The sequence below is a fragment of the Perognathus longimembris genome, unplaced genomic scaffold, assembly GCF_023159225.1.
Source record: "Perognathus longimembris pacificus isolate PPM17 unplaced genomic scaffold, ASM2315922v1 HiC_scaffold_4976, whole genome shotgun sequence".
Classification (NCBI taxonomy): domain Eukaryota; kingdom Metazoa; phylum Chordata; class Mammalia; order Rodentia; family Heteromyidae; genus Perognathus; species Perognathus longimembris.
In genome coordinates, this window is record NW_025960352.1 from 34,117 (window position 1) to 49,028 (window position 14,912).

Here is a 14,912-nt window from a genome sequence, read left to right on the forward strand (position 1 = left end):
TGACAGGTTGGTGATGGACTTATTTTGTGAGTCTCCGTGGAACAGTGCAGGGATATGGCTTAATGACAGGGCGACCATAGGTAAAGATTTGAAAAATAACGTGGGGACACTAACTGTGGAAATCATAATTAATCTCAAAACTGAAAGAAAGTAAAATGTGCAATTTGTTCAGTCAGATGGAGGCTAAAGTACTTTGCTTCTGGGGGTAGGAGCTACCCAAACCCTGATCTATAGAGGGGTTAGAGTTCCTGAAGTCCTTTCCTTCCTTACCTGTGAGTTCTTACCAGCAGATCATTACCTTTTAGATCTCTAGAGGATATAGTCTTACTTCCCCATTTATATTTATTTCGATAGGCCTTAATGGAGACGAAAACTTTTTAATAAGTGAGATACAGCATAGTTAGCAACGTAGAAAAAAAGACTTCATGTATGGTTTTATATACTTAGTTATAAGTAACAATTTATTAAACTTATAAACAGCTCTTTAAATAAAATTCTGCTTAGTTAAGACTTAGCTTTTTGAAGCCTGGTATAGAGCTCAGGCCCTGAGTTCAAATCCCAGGACTGGCCAAAAAAAAAAAAAGTTAGTTTGGAGCTGGGAAAATGGCAAAGAAAAAGCGCGCCAGATTTAGCCTTTTTAAGTTTCGGTAGAACTTGACAGTATCAATAGTACACAAGCAATTACCTTGATAAGTAATATTTTTCTTTCAAATACTTTCATTGCTGCAGAGAATAGATAGCTTGCTCTGACTCTGTGTGTTAATCTTTATCTTTGACAAACCTTTTAAATAAGCTTAAATTACTGTTAACCTAACCAGAGACCAAACATCCCATTTTTTTTAAGAAATGTTTATATTTAACCAACTTTTTAAGGTGAAATGCTTGGATTTTTTTTTTGTTGTTGTTGTTGTTTTTTTGGCCAGTCCTGGGCCTTGGACTCCGGGCCTGAGCACTGTCCCTGGCTTCTTCCCGCTCAAGGCTAGCACTCTGCCACTTGAGCCACAGCGCCGCTTCTGGCCGTTTTCTGTATATGTGGTGCTGGGGAATCGAACCTAGGGCCTCGTGTATCCGAGGCAGGCACTCTTGCCACTAGGCTATATCCCCAGCCCAAAATGCTTGGTTTTTAGTGTTTATTTTAAGGTTAAATTAGACTGCTTCTGTGGTATCTTTAGAATTTAGAATGACACGTATACTGGCTAATTTGACTGATGATTTAAGGTTTGCTACAATGAGTATTTAAAATTTTTACTTTTTAGATATTTTGCAGCAAATCTTAGATTGAACTTTTAAAATCTTTGCACTATATTTAAAGCCAAGAGCTCATAATTAGATTTTATTTGAGCACTTAGGAGATTTTATTTAACCTCTTTTAAGAATCTCAAAGGTCTGAAATTCAGTATCCATGTAGAAGACATTCCTGGATAAGTCTTGATAACATAACCAACATTTTGAACACAACGTTGTTCTTAAACAAAATGAAGTCGCTGCGAACAAAACCAATCTTAACTTGTGCATGCCATCCTGATTAACCCCATGTGTTCAGAATCTGAACGTTACCAGTAACCAAGTCGCCTTGGTTGTTTACTGCTTTTTTTCCCCTTATTTGGGTTTAACGTGATTGAGATAATATGACCAACCCTTGACAGTTAGAGTAGCTTTTATGCACTAAAGACAACAAATCATTATTTGATGTGTATACACATAAGTACAATAAGTTTTAGATATTATAAGCATGCACAAAAATTGTGCTAAAAACAAATGGATAAATTCAAGTTGGCCCTAAGTTATTTCCTAGAATTCCTGTAGCAAGGGAAATATTTTTGCCCACAGTTTGATGACCTGGACTCTGGTGTCCCGGTCACACTCCTGATTCCCCCTTTTTGCTTCCTCGCGCTCGTCCTCCTGGTGGGAAGAGCCACGGATCCCAAACCCCAGCAGCACAAAGCAGCTACCCGGAGGCCCGCAAGAGGCAACGCACCATCCCAGCCGTGACTGTCTAGACCCTCAACCAGGACAAGACAGGGATCTCAGGGAGAACCAGTGGATGCCACGCCACCCAGGCAATGCTAGAGGGAGGACCGCAGTGAAGACCGCAAGAGAGGAAGCCAGCTCAGCCTCTGGAGGAAACACGCAGGTGCCGTTCTCCATGCAGGTGAGTGAAATGAATTGGCGGAAAATCCCCAGGTGCGCTCTCTAAAGCCTTCTCTGTCATCTCATCGACTTCAACCCCAGAAGAGCCATCCTGCCCAGGACAGTGGGGGTGGGTGTGTTGACTCACAAGAGGTGTTGAAGCAGAGATGGGATTGATCCACGTGTCACGGAGCCCTGAAAGACTGGCTGGAAGCACCTGGCTGTGGTTGGCCCTCCATCACACACATGAAATAAAGACGCGGGAAAAGCGCACACTGGGGACATCTTTCCGTTTAAACCTTCCCACTGGGGAGCTTGCAGAGCAGTTAGTGCATTTCCTGGGCAGGGCACAAGATCAGGCCTGAGGACCAGTGGACTAGAACTGAAGACCCAGAAATGAACCCACCGACCCGCGGCCACCTAATTTTTGGTAAGGGAGCCAAAAAAAAAAAAAAAAAAAAAAGAAAGAAAGGAAAAAGGATGGAAGAAAGATAGGTTCATCCACAAATGGTGCTGGCAAAATTGCGAATCCAGACAGACACCATTGACAGCCACTCCTGCCCTGACTTTTTTTGAATGATTTGCTAGAGAGGAATATTGTTCTAAATATATAAATAAACATCTGTAGGATAAATTTATTATGGTATACGAGAAGTTCTCTGATTAGTAACACTTAGAAACATGAAATATCTGTTTTCCTAGGAAAGAGTTCATTTTCATCAGTATTATGCATTAATTTTTATATCAGAATACCTACATTCACTAGAAAATTGATTTGTTTAAGACTTGTTGGCAAACATCTAGACTACTAGGAAAACCCTAAATATTGTGTTGTACAAATTTTTAAATGTTTCTAATATTTGCCTGATGTCATGTATTTAATGGGAAAATATTGAATTTGTCATTCTATGAGGTACCATATAACTAGAGGACTAAAATAAGAATGGGTCAGATATGAGGGCATTGATTGGTGTGAGAATATTTATGTCATATGCATAATATGTAGTGTGCAATCTCCAACAGCAAAAACTAGGTTCACATCATTCAGATGAAATGCAGTTGATAAGATAATAAATTTAAGCTGCAGCAGCATGTTAATATATTTTAAATTGTGAACCACTGAGGCAGAAATGATGGGAAACAATATAATTACTTTAGACATGCTCATGGACATGGGATGTTGACTCTATAAGACAAAATCTTCACAAAATTGATCTTCAAGGACACGTACAAATAGCCATGCAGAGCCTTCTCATAGGCTTGAGATTTACGAAAAGGTCCAGACCATAAAGCTATAGAAGTCAAAGTGGAATCATACTAACGAAATGTAGCTACTTGTCTCAAAAGCATCATGTGCAGTGAGACAGTGAGGTGGCTGGGAAGTAAAAGTAAATAGAAGTTAGCCTAATATTCTGAAGGAATTTGATTCACTGATACTTATAAAAGACTAGTCTACTGCTGTTGAATTCCTTCATCATAGTTCAGTTTCATGTGCATGTTTTTCTCATATTTAGACATATAGCTAATTAGTTGTCAGTTTGTAGCTCAACAGCTGATCTTGACTATGATCTTGCTACCAGCAGAGAGTGTGCAGAACCAGGCTGTCCTCAACTGATATAACAAAATAATTACATGATAATGGGAAGGTATATAATTTCCAAAGCCATGAAACTATAAATCTCTGGTCAGGTTTGGGGAGTGTGAGGAAGGCAGAACCGGCAGGTCCCACCCTGGACGCCTTGTGAGGATGTAATGGGCTAAGAGCTGCTTGTGGTCTTTTAATCTCCACGTCACCATCTTCCTCCCTAGATGTTGCTGTTCTGAGTGAATCCTCACGCTGAAAGCTGGATATCTCAAAGAATGTATGCATGGTGACAGCAAATGGGAGCCAGATGATTTCTTTTCATTGCTAAATGACTTTCCTAAATACCAGAGTTCAGGTATTCTTAATTGTATTTTGTGTTGTATGTTCAGTATGATTATTTTTTCCTTCTTTATTGTCAACGTGAATTACAGAGTAGTTACAGTTTCATACATAAGGCAGTGAGTACATTTGTTGTTCAACTTGCTACCTCCTCCCTCATTTTTCCCCCGCCTTCCCCTCCCCCTTCCCCTCACCCCTCATGAGTTGTACAGTTAGTTTACACCGAATGGTTTTGTAAGTATTCCTTTTGGAGTCGTTTGTCTTTTTATCCTTTGTCTCTCAATTTTGATATTTCTTTTCCCTTCCCTAGTTCTAATACCAGTATATACAGTATGCACGGTACTCAGATGAGATAGAGCAATAGTGGGGGTACAACTAAAGGAAGGGAATACGAGAGGAAAAAAAAAGGTTACGGTTTCACATGGCATGTTGAAAATAATTACAACAACGATATAACACTTGTTTCCATAATGTGGAGTTCATTTGTCACTTAGCATCATCTTATGTGTTCATATGGTCATAACTACTGAGCTACTGTGATCTCTCTTATGACTAACCTGAACATGTGCTAATTATTCCCTGTGAGGGAGACCGCAGAGTCCATGTTTCTTTGGTTCTGGCTCACTTCATTTAGTCTAATTTTTTCCAAGTCCTTCCATTTCCTTACGAATGGGCAATGTCATTCTTTCTGATAGAGGCATAAAATCCCATTGTGTATATGTACCACATTTTCCTGATCCACTCTTCTACTGAGGGGCATCTGGGTTGGTTCCATATTGTAGCAATGACAAATTGTGCTGCGACGAACATTGTTCTGCTGGTGGCTTTGGTGTGGTCTTGCTTGTGGTCTTCTGGGTAGATGCCCAACAGTGGGGTTGCTGGGTCATAGGGGAGCTCTAGGTTTAGCCTTCTGAGGAATCTCCATACAGCTTTCCAGAGTGGTTGAACCAGCTTACATTCCCACCACCAACACTGTAGTAGGGTTCCCTTTTGGCCACATCCCCTGCAGCATTGGGTATTATTAGTTTTGCTGATAATGGACATTCTTACTGGTGTTAGGTAGAATCTCCGTATTGTTTTGAGTAGCATTTCTTTTAAAGCCAGTGATGTAGAGCACTTCTTCATGTGTCTCTTGGCCATTCTCATTTCCTCCTCAGAGAAGTCTCTCTTTAGGTCTTTGGCCCATTTGTTGAGGGGGCTTTTGGTTCTTTGAGGATTTGTTTTGGAGGAATTTATTTTTTTGACTTCTACATATAGTTTGGATATGAGGCCTTTTACTATTGTATCCCTGGTAAAGATCTTCTCCCAATGTGTGGACGTTCTATTTATCTTGGCAGCTATGTCCTTTGCCCTGAAGAAGCTCTGCAGTTTCATGCAGTCCCATTTGTCCTACTTTTCTTTGATATGTTGCAATTCTGGGCCTTTAGTAAGGAAGTTTCATCCTGTGCCAAGGAGCCCAAGTGTTTCTCCTATTCCTCCTTGCAATGTTATTAGGGTATCTGATTTTACTTCAAGGTCTTTGATCCATTTAGAATTCATTTTGGTGCAGGGTGTTATGTAAGGATCTAGTTTTAGTTTATTACAGGTGTTGAGCTGGCTTTTCTATTACCATTTGTTGAAGAGGCTATCTTTCTTCCATCCTGTTTTTAGCTACTTTATCAGAGATTATGTAGCCGTGGTCTGCTTGTTCATTTCTGGGTCTTCAGTTTTATTGCATTGGTCCTCAGGCCTGTTCTTGTGCCAATACCAGACAGTTTTTATTTCTATAGCTTTGTAATACAACTTGAAGTTTGGTGTTGTAATTCCTTCAGCACTGTTCTTTTGACTTAGGATAGCTTTTGGTATTTGGTGTCGTTTATTGTTCCATAGAAATTTCTGGATTGCTTCCTCTATTTCATTAAAGAATAGTGTTGGGATATTGATGGGTACTGCATTGAATGTGTAGATAGCCTTTGACAATATTGCCATTTTCACAAGGTTAATCCTCCCAACCCAGAAGCATGTGAGGTTTTTCCATTTCCTTAGTTTTGCTTTAATTTCCTTTTTCAGGTTTTTAAAGTTTTCATCATAGAGGTCTCTGACTTCTTTGGCTAAAGTATTTGCTAAGTATTTTATGGTTTTTGAGGCTATTGCCAAAGGAGTTGCTTTCCTGATTTCAGCCTTGCTCTTCAGGTCGTTGACATGGAGAAAAGCCATTGATTTTTGAGAATTTATTTTGTATCCTGCTACATGGCCAAAGTGTTGGGTCACCTCAAGTAATCTGGAAGTAGAGTCTATTGGGTTCTTAAGATACAGGGTCTTGTCATCTGCAAAGAGAGCGAGTTTGACTTCATCTTTTTCTATTTGGATCCCCTTTATGTCTTCCTCTTGCCTTATTGCTCTGGCTAGGCATTCCAGTACTATGTTGAAAAGGAGAGGAGAGAGCAGACAACCTTTTTGTGCTCCTCATTTTAAAGGAAATGGCTTTCACTTTCACCATTAAGTATAATGCTTGCTGTGGGTTTGTCATAGACAGACTTCATTTTTTTTTCAAATTTTTATTATCAAGTTGATGTACAGAGAAGTTACAGTTTCATACGTTTGGCATTGGATACATTTCTTGTACTGTTTGTTACCTTGTCCCTCATACCCCCCTTCTCCTCCTCCTTTTCCTCCCCCCCACCAGGTGTTCAGTTCACTTATACCAAACAGTTTTGCAAGTATTGCTTTTGTAGTTGTTTGTCTTTTTTTACACTGTGATGGACAGACTTTATTATAGTCAGAAATGTTCCCTGGAATCCTAGCTTCTCCAAAGCTTTCATCATAAATGGGTGCTGGATTTTATCAAACACTTTTTCCACATCCAGAGACATAATCATGTGATTCTTGATTTTGCTCCTCAGTATGGTGATTTAACATATGTTTTGCATGGTAAAATGGCTAGTAGTGACAACCAAATTAATACACCAATCTTCTGACACAGTCATACTTGAAAAACAGGCATTTCTAAACATTTTCTGAATAATTGTCTTAGTAATGACCTATCATAAGCAAGGGAAACCTATTAACCCAGAAATCATTGAAAGCCACTTCTGTCCTCCTTACTTTTGGGGGGGTGACTTTCTAGAGTGGTATCTTCCTGTAAATATATGTGTACTTCTATAGGATGAAATTGTTTGAAACAGAAATTTTCTTACAAATACTGATGGTAAAAATAAAATTTTAAAGAAATTAAATTTTATTTTATAGGTATTTGTTAAATAGTCCTACTTTGTTAATATAAAGGAATGATTTGGCATTTGCTTTTTGGATTTTCACAGGTCCACTAAGAGACTGGAAGAGGACAAGAGGAATCCTCATTTCCAGAGCCAGTAGAGCAGAGTCTGTCCAACATTTTTGCCCTAGTGTTGGAAATCATACTTCCTGTGAACTCAAAAAGTTTTCTTCCAAGAGAAGAGGTGGTAACCTAGGCTCATACACACAATCTTCCACTAGAGCCAGGAGGACTGTGCACTGCAGGTTAGTTATGTTCACTTTGAGACTCATGTCTGCTAGATTTCTTGATATTGACTTGCGCAACTATTGAGAACTAAAATAGATTTTGCATGTCAAGTAAAGATCAAAATAATCTGTGCTTAGCTAACAGCAACAAGGCTTTGTCAAATACCAGATAGCTGCTGTTGTGTGGTTTTATGTCTCCTTGTTTGAATCAGTTCTGAGAAGCGTGAGAGAGAAGGGTCTTGTTTCAGTCTCCCTGAAGGAGATAACCTTTTCTGTCAGCACCATTTATGAAGAAGCTGTTTTTTCTCAAGGCTTTGTTTTTATCTCCACTGTCAAAAACGATACAGCTGAAGCTGTGTGCCTTATTAATTTTTTATAGAGTGTCATTGGTCTTTGGGTCTCGTTTGTAGGATTTTTATTTGCAAGTAGCACACTTGTTTGGTTATTATATCTTTGGAGCCTAGTATTATGATACATCCACAATTGCATTTGTTGTTCAGAGACTTTAATTCTCTTCCATGAATTTTTGGAATGGCTTTTTATTTCTATATAGAATGGCATTGGGGTTTTGATGAGTATTTGTAAAAATAAGTAAGTTGCAATGCTTGGCAATATTGTCATTTTCATGATTGAATGATGCCATTCCACGGTCTTGGAAGATCTCTCCATCCCTTGATGTCTTCTTCTATTTCTTAAGTCATTATTTAATAGACTTCACTATTGATGTCTTTTAATCCCTTTGTTAAGCTTATTTATGGGTGTCTAATTGTTTTGGAAGTTATTGCTATTCTCAATTTCTTTTTCAACCTATTCATTATTGGACTATAGAAAGATTAGTGAGTTTTGAATATTGAATTCTCTATCCAGCTGTATTTCCAAAGATGTTGATCAAACTAACAAGTATTTTGGTATTGTCATTAGGATCTGCTAAGTAGAGAATGGAAAGTTTCTTTTGAGCAAAAGATTCATTAACTTGAAAGAAGTGATTAAATAATTAGGAAAAAGGTAGATACAGGGCACATTTCATTCAAGTCCAATATATACATGGACGAAATTCCATGGTGAGAGCCTTCTGATAAGTAGAGTACACTTTTAAGTAGTGACTGACTGAACTATAAAATCTTGTCCCATGTGTGGAGATGGTAAGAGGAAAGAGAGTGAATGGAGAATATAAACAATGGTAAGGTTGATCAAAATATGTTATATATATGTATAAAAACCTAAAAAGGTAATGCATTAAATTTAGTTTAGGAATCAATTGTGAAGGATGCAGGAAAAATGAATAAGGTACATTATAGGCATATATGAAGTGAAACATAAGTGAAACAGCCTTTACAAGTAATTGATGTTAAATCTGTGGGGGGAAACAAAGCAGTTTTGGTGAAAACCATTGAATTGCATTGAAAATGCATTGAATATATAATATAGGTTGTATTGTGTATACATTAGTGAATACTCGCAGCATAATTAGAAGTATTCATTTTAATGTTAAGCAGATTAAGTAGCATTATATATGGATACTTTTTACATAAAGTGAATGTAGATTAATTTTACATGGGTGACATTTTCACAACTTTCTTCAAACTGTCTTAGTCTCTACATCCTCATGTAAGCTCAGATTTCATAAGGTGTAAGTCATTTCCAGGATGATATCTCTTTTTGAATTCAAATAATAGATGTCATATGTGGCTTATTTCAAGATATGTATGAAGGAAGAATTATAACTCGTGGACTACAAGGAGGTATGTTGCCAAACTTTATAAATTAATTTAGGTCTGTTGATATTCTGAGACAAAGCAATTAGCACCCCTTCTTTTTATTTGGCCAACAGACCTACAACATATAATTAAAATTCAAATGGAAGGGATAAAAACCAACACCCCTCATGTAGAATAACTTCCCATGTGTCTTTCGTCACTGTAGTAACTATCAAGGTTCATGTGCATTTTCTTTTGTGACTCACCACTTTCTTCACTTGTCATCTCTTGAAACTATCAGACTATTAGCAAAGAAAGGCATCCTCCACTTCTTAGTTAAATGTCTCCAAATATAAGTGTTTACCTTTTTTGTGTGTTTTATATTCATTTATTTCTATTTTTTTATTCTTATGGCCAGTCCTGGGCCTTGGACTCAGGGCCTGAGCACTGTCCCTGGCTTCTTTTTGCTCAAGGCTAGCACTCTGCCACTTGAGCCACAGCGCCACTTCTGGCCATTTTCTGTATATGTGGTGCTGGGGAATTGAACCCAGGGCTTCATGTATTTGAGGCAAGTACTCTTGCCACTAGGCCATATCCAGAGCCCCGTGTTTATCTTTTGCACTCATGAAATTTCCAACTTCCTTGGTATGAAAGGCAAATATTCAAATTAAGTTTATGCACATCAACTTATTCAGCCTTGGTGCTTTCTACTTACCCTTCATTGCTGTAACTCTAGTCAGTGTGAACTACTTACAATGTCTAGCAATTTGTATGGATTACATCCCTCCTTATCAAAGTTCAGTTATTAATGTAATAACTACAACAAAATGCATTCACATTGACACAAAACTGAGAAATACATCCCATCCTTGTGCTCAAGTACCTTTATACTTGTTATGGTAAGTATAGTTCTGCCTGGAAATCACCCATTGATCTCATTTTCCAGAAGCAAGGAAGAGATTGATGAAGAATGGAGTATATCGTGATCTTGAATTTCAGTGCTTGTGTAAGTGGTTGAATAAATAGTTGCTGAGTTAATGAATAAATCCAAATATATAGAAACTTCACAGTTAGCCACATAATAATTAGTCACCAATATGGTTTAATTACATTTGAATATCATTTTGTATTGTAGTTCTCTCTCTCCTTCTGCCATACACATAACTGACCATACCCAATGCCCATAATTGTATTCTTATTAACATTTATATAATCCTCCATAAGTTTACTAACACATGCTTACTTAACTAAAAGTCTTTGAGATAAAGACTATAATGCTTTCATGTTTTGTTTTGTGTTCACCTAATATAGATTTGAGTCTGGGTCTGCTAGAACTTCTGCTCTATGATGTACTATTGAAGTCGAGATTCACATGTGGCAACTGATGATTACATGGCATTTTTAAGGAGAATGTATAAATTAGGTTCATAAAAGAAAATTTATCTTATAACAGAAATCTTAAAAGATAATGTTATTTCTGAATGTTATTGGAATTATTCTTAGTAGATGAAAGATATAAAATGTTGTAAAAATAATATTTCTAATAATATGTTGCAATGAAAAGTTTTATACTATTTTGAACTGCTTCAAAACAAATCTTCAGGTAGATGTTCTATGCAAAAATGATTACTTGTTCTGTCAAAATGCCCATTGTTTAAGTCGAACCTGAACCACAAAGTTGACATTAATGCTTTAGTGGAATTAAATATCAATTCTGTGATAACAAAGATGTATTTTCCTTTTTGTTTCATTTGATATATATTAAAAATTAGTTATGTATTCACTTAGTGAAGAATTCATCTACTTAGAGCTAGGATGGCACTCTGCTCTGTGCATTTTCCTGCTTCAGTCTGCTGAGTAGCAGGGATTCAAGGTGTGAACTACAACACCAGGCTAAACTTCAAGTTTTGAACTAATATTTGGGGGTTTTAAAAATTATCTTCAAGTTTAGGAGATGCAGATACTATCTTGATCATCATAGAAGACATGTTAAGTTGAATCACCTCTTCAAAATTCTGTCCCCACTTACCCAGGAGGAACTGTCTAATAAGATTTCTGTGTTCCACTTTCATGTGTATACATTGAATATGAATGTATTTGCTCATTATTTCTTTTCACTTTTTTGGGTCAGTCCTCATTTTAGCTTCCAACTCTTGCACCCTTCCTGTCAAAACATGTTTCAGGTATTGATACTCATGTTGCCTAACTGGTAATTATTCAAAAGGATTAGACCATGGAATCTCATTCTTGTGAAGACTTTAGTAAGATTCAACATACAATATATTTTTTAAGTACATCCCTTTCTCTACAAATATCATTCTGCCTGACAGATGAGTAAAATGTGTGTGTGTGTGTGTGTGTGTGTGTGTGTGTGTGTGTATGTGACATTTTGTTGATCCATTCATCCATGAAGCACATCTGGGTTTATTTCCATAGCTTATTTCTGTTGAATAGTGCATCAGTGAACATGGTTGTGTAAGTAGCCTTGCTGTATCCTGATTTGTAGTCTTTGGGGTAGTATTCCTGGATCATGGAGACATCCTATGTTTAGGTTTTTGAGGAATCTCCAAATGTTCCACAATAGTTGAACAAGTGTATATACCAGCAGTAGGTTATGGTTAGTTATCTCTCACACCTGTGCCAGGACATGTTGGTAATATCTTCGGTGATGGCCACTCTAACTGGAATGAGATGGATTCTCAATGTTGGTTGAATTTGGATTCTTTTATGGCCAGGGATATTGGGCATTTCTTCATGTGTCGATTGGCCATTTTTATTTCTTCCTTTGAGATGTCTCTTTACCTCATAGGCCCATGTATTCATTGAGTATTGATTCTGACAAGGTTTTGTTTCTTGAGTTCTCTGTATTATTCTGGATATTAAGCCATTGTCCAGCATTGACCTGGCAAATGTTGTCCATTCTGTAGGCTGTCTCATGAGGTTACTAGCGGCCTCCTTTTCTGTGCAGGGGAATTTTAGGGGATGGAGGAAGAGGGCAGAGGGACAGCCAGGCACTAACTGAGCTCTCTCCAAGCAAAAGTCCACAACTAGAGAACCACATCCAGGGAGCCAAACCAGTGCAGAGATGCAGGGCAGAGAGGAAGCCTGCTTAAGAAGACGGATTTGAGCCCAGGGCGCTCCAGAGGCGGTGACAGCAGTAATGCAGCCAGAGCAGGAGGCAAAACCAAGATATGAGCAATGGGAGAGAGGGATGGAGGGAAGGGGAGAGGGAGGGAGGGAGGGAAGGAGAGAGGGGAGAGAGTACTCACTTTCCATTCACCTCCAGTGCATGTGGAAACCTGGCTGCAAGCAAACAGACAGACACAAGTCGCAGATGGACCAAAAACCCAAGGGAAATCGTGAGTTCACTGGGTTAGACCCCCTCAGTCTCCCTCCCAGAGCAGCCTTTGGAAGGCAGCCCTTCCCCACCTCTGGAGATGGAGATGGCGCCCACCAACCCTGCCAGAGCAGCCAGCAGGAAACCTGAGGCTGAGTCAGCAGCGCCCATTTTCAACCCAGTAAAGAAATCTGAGGAGGAAAAGCTGTGCCCAAGGCAGGATGGGCTCCCCCAGGGCAGGATGGGCTCCCCCTGGGCAGGATGGGCTCCCCCTGGGCAGGATGAACTCCCCCAGGTCAGTACGGGCTCCACCAGGGCAGGATGGCCTCCCCCAGGACAGGACGGGCTCCCCCAGGGCAGGAGTGCTCCCCCAGGGCAGGAGGGTCTCCCCCAGGGCAGGATGGGCTCCCCCAGAGCAGGATGGGCTCCCCCAGGGCAGGATGGGCTCCCCCAATGCAGGAGTTCTCCCTTCCTGAGGTAAGGGCAGATAGAAGCAGCCCTGCCCCTCTGCAGAAGCTACTGGTTCCAGACAGGCCTCAGCCCCCCTGCCCTCCACACACACCCCACATCCCAGCTCCACTAGGCCACAGGAAGGCTGACACCCCAAGACAGCCCTACAGGCTCCAGCAAGAGGCTGCTTAGTGCACACAGGGGAACCTGTCCAAGCTCTCCCAAATCAATGGAAAGAGTCTCTTTTCTAATGATAGGTTTTTAATGTCTGCTTGTTTCATTACTTTTATTTTCTCATTTTCCTTACTTTTATTAACTTCACTTTTTTCTACTTCATCACTAGATACACAGCCAACCGTGTTTGCTCAGCCTCCTCCTTCACTGTGTACCTTCCTTCCTAACTCCGACTCGGTTGCTCTGGTGAAGCCCAGCCTGGCCACATCGAGCTTCTGCTGCTCACAGAGTCTCAGGAACTTTTCAGCTCAGGCTGGCCTGGAACCGCGGTCCTCCCGAATTCACGCCCACTGTGAGGATGATGAACCACTGGAGCAGCCCAGACGGTGGGTGATAAGGAGTCTGCTGTGTCCGCCTGGGTTGGCATCAACTTTAATCAGGCAGATCTCAGACGCCTATGGAGCTACCAGAATTTCTTCCTCAGTGAACAGGAAAGCTTACGTTATTAGAAAATTATATGGAATAAAGTCAGTTTAAAATACTGTAAAATCCAGACCATCCTTCCCCAAAATATGCTCTATTGAGTTATCAAATTCCTGTCTACAAATTTTGTAACACATTCATATTTTATAAACCTGGAATTAGAGTAAGCAACCTTTGATTTCCACCCAAAAATACTTCAAAGACCAGATTGAAGGCATTTGTTTATGAGATGAAAAATAATTCTATAGTTGGGTTTTTTTTTTTGCATAAAGTTTGTGATCTATTTCCTTAACAAGATACACTTATACTTTGGTTAGAGTGATGGCAATATTTAAAATACAACATGAAAATGCATGCTGTAATTTTTTGATAGCAATAAAAATTTTAATTCTGGTTGTAATTCTGGTTGTTTAAATTTTTTCTTCTAAAATTTTTTGGGCTGCTTGGGTTGCTTGATCCTGGAGGATCACAGTTCAAAGTTGGTCCAGGAAGGAAAGTCTCCAATTAACTACCAGAAAACTAGAAGTGGCGCCATGGGTCAAGGTGCTAGAGCCCTGGCAAAAGAGCTCAAGGACAGCTTCCAGGCCTGGAATGTAAGCCCTGACCCAGGAGAGGAAAGGAGGGAGGGAGGGAGGGAGGGAGAGAGAAAGAGAGAGAGAGAAAGAGAGAGAGAGAGAGGGAGAGCTGTATACATGATCACTCCAAAAGTGATACAAATTAAAATCAAAGTAACATTGTTGGTTTAATTTCATCAATACAGCATTGAAAACATGTAGAAAAATATAATTTGAATTATATACTTAGGCAAGAAAATAGATGATCCCTATGACCAAACGTTTTATCTTGTTTCAAGGACACCAAGTTTACATTAGTGACATAAAAAAATATATACTGTACACACTTGCCAAATTAAATCCACTTATCATGAATATGAATGAGATAAATTGAGCTTTGAGCCAAGGACTCCTGTCTACCAGGCTGGCCCGGAAGCTGTTGCACGGCGTGGACTGCCTTGGAACTTGAAGGGTCCCCAGGGACATGTGCCAAGTGCTGACAGGTGTGAGCCATCGCTCTCCACCCAACTTATGATGACGTGATCAGAGAAGAAAAGTACAATCCATTAATTTGACACACTTCATTTTCATAGTGATTCACAATGTTTAATAGCAAACAAAACCAATAGATATCAAGCTGTGACTTGGACTACTACTGTGGGTTCTCTACAAAACCCAGCTCA

General features: G+C 39.4%; 1 long non-coding RNA gene across 1 annotated transcript; it reads left to right on the forward strand.

The window, feature by feature from the left end:
* The first annotated feature begins 1,134 nt into the window (after nt 1–1,134).
* LOC125344974 lies at nt 1,135–11,256 on the forward strand. Its single transcript, XR_007209686.1, has 6 exons — nt 1,135–2,152; nt 3,940–4,070; nt 7,354–7,552; nt 9,211–9,276; nt 10,178–10,237; nt 10,543–11,256. It is a non-coding gene; the product is annotated as an uncharacterized LOC125344974 (long non-coding RNA).
* Nucleotides 11,257–14,912: the final 3,656 nt, after the last annotated feature.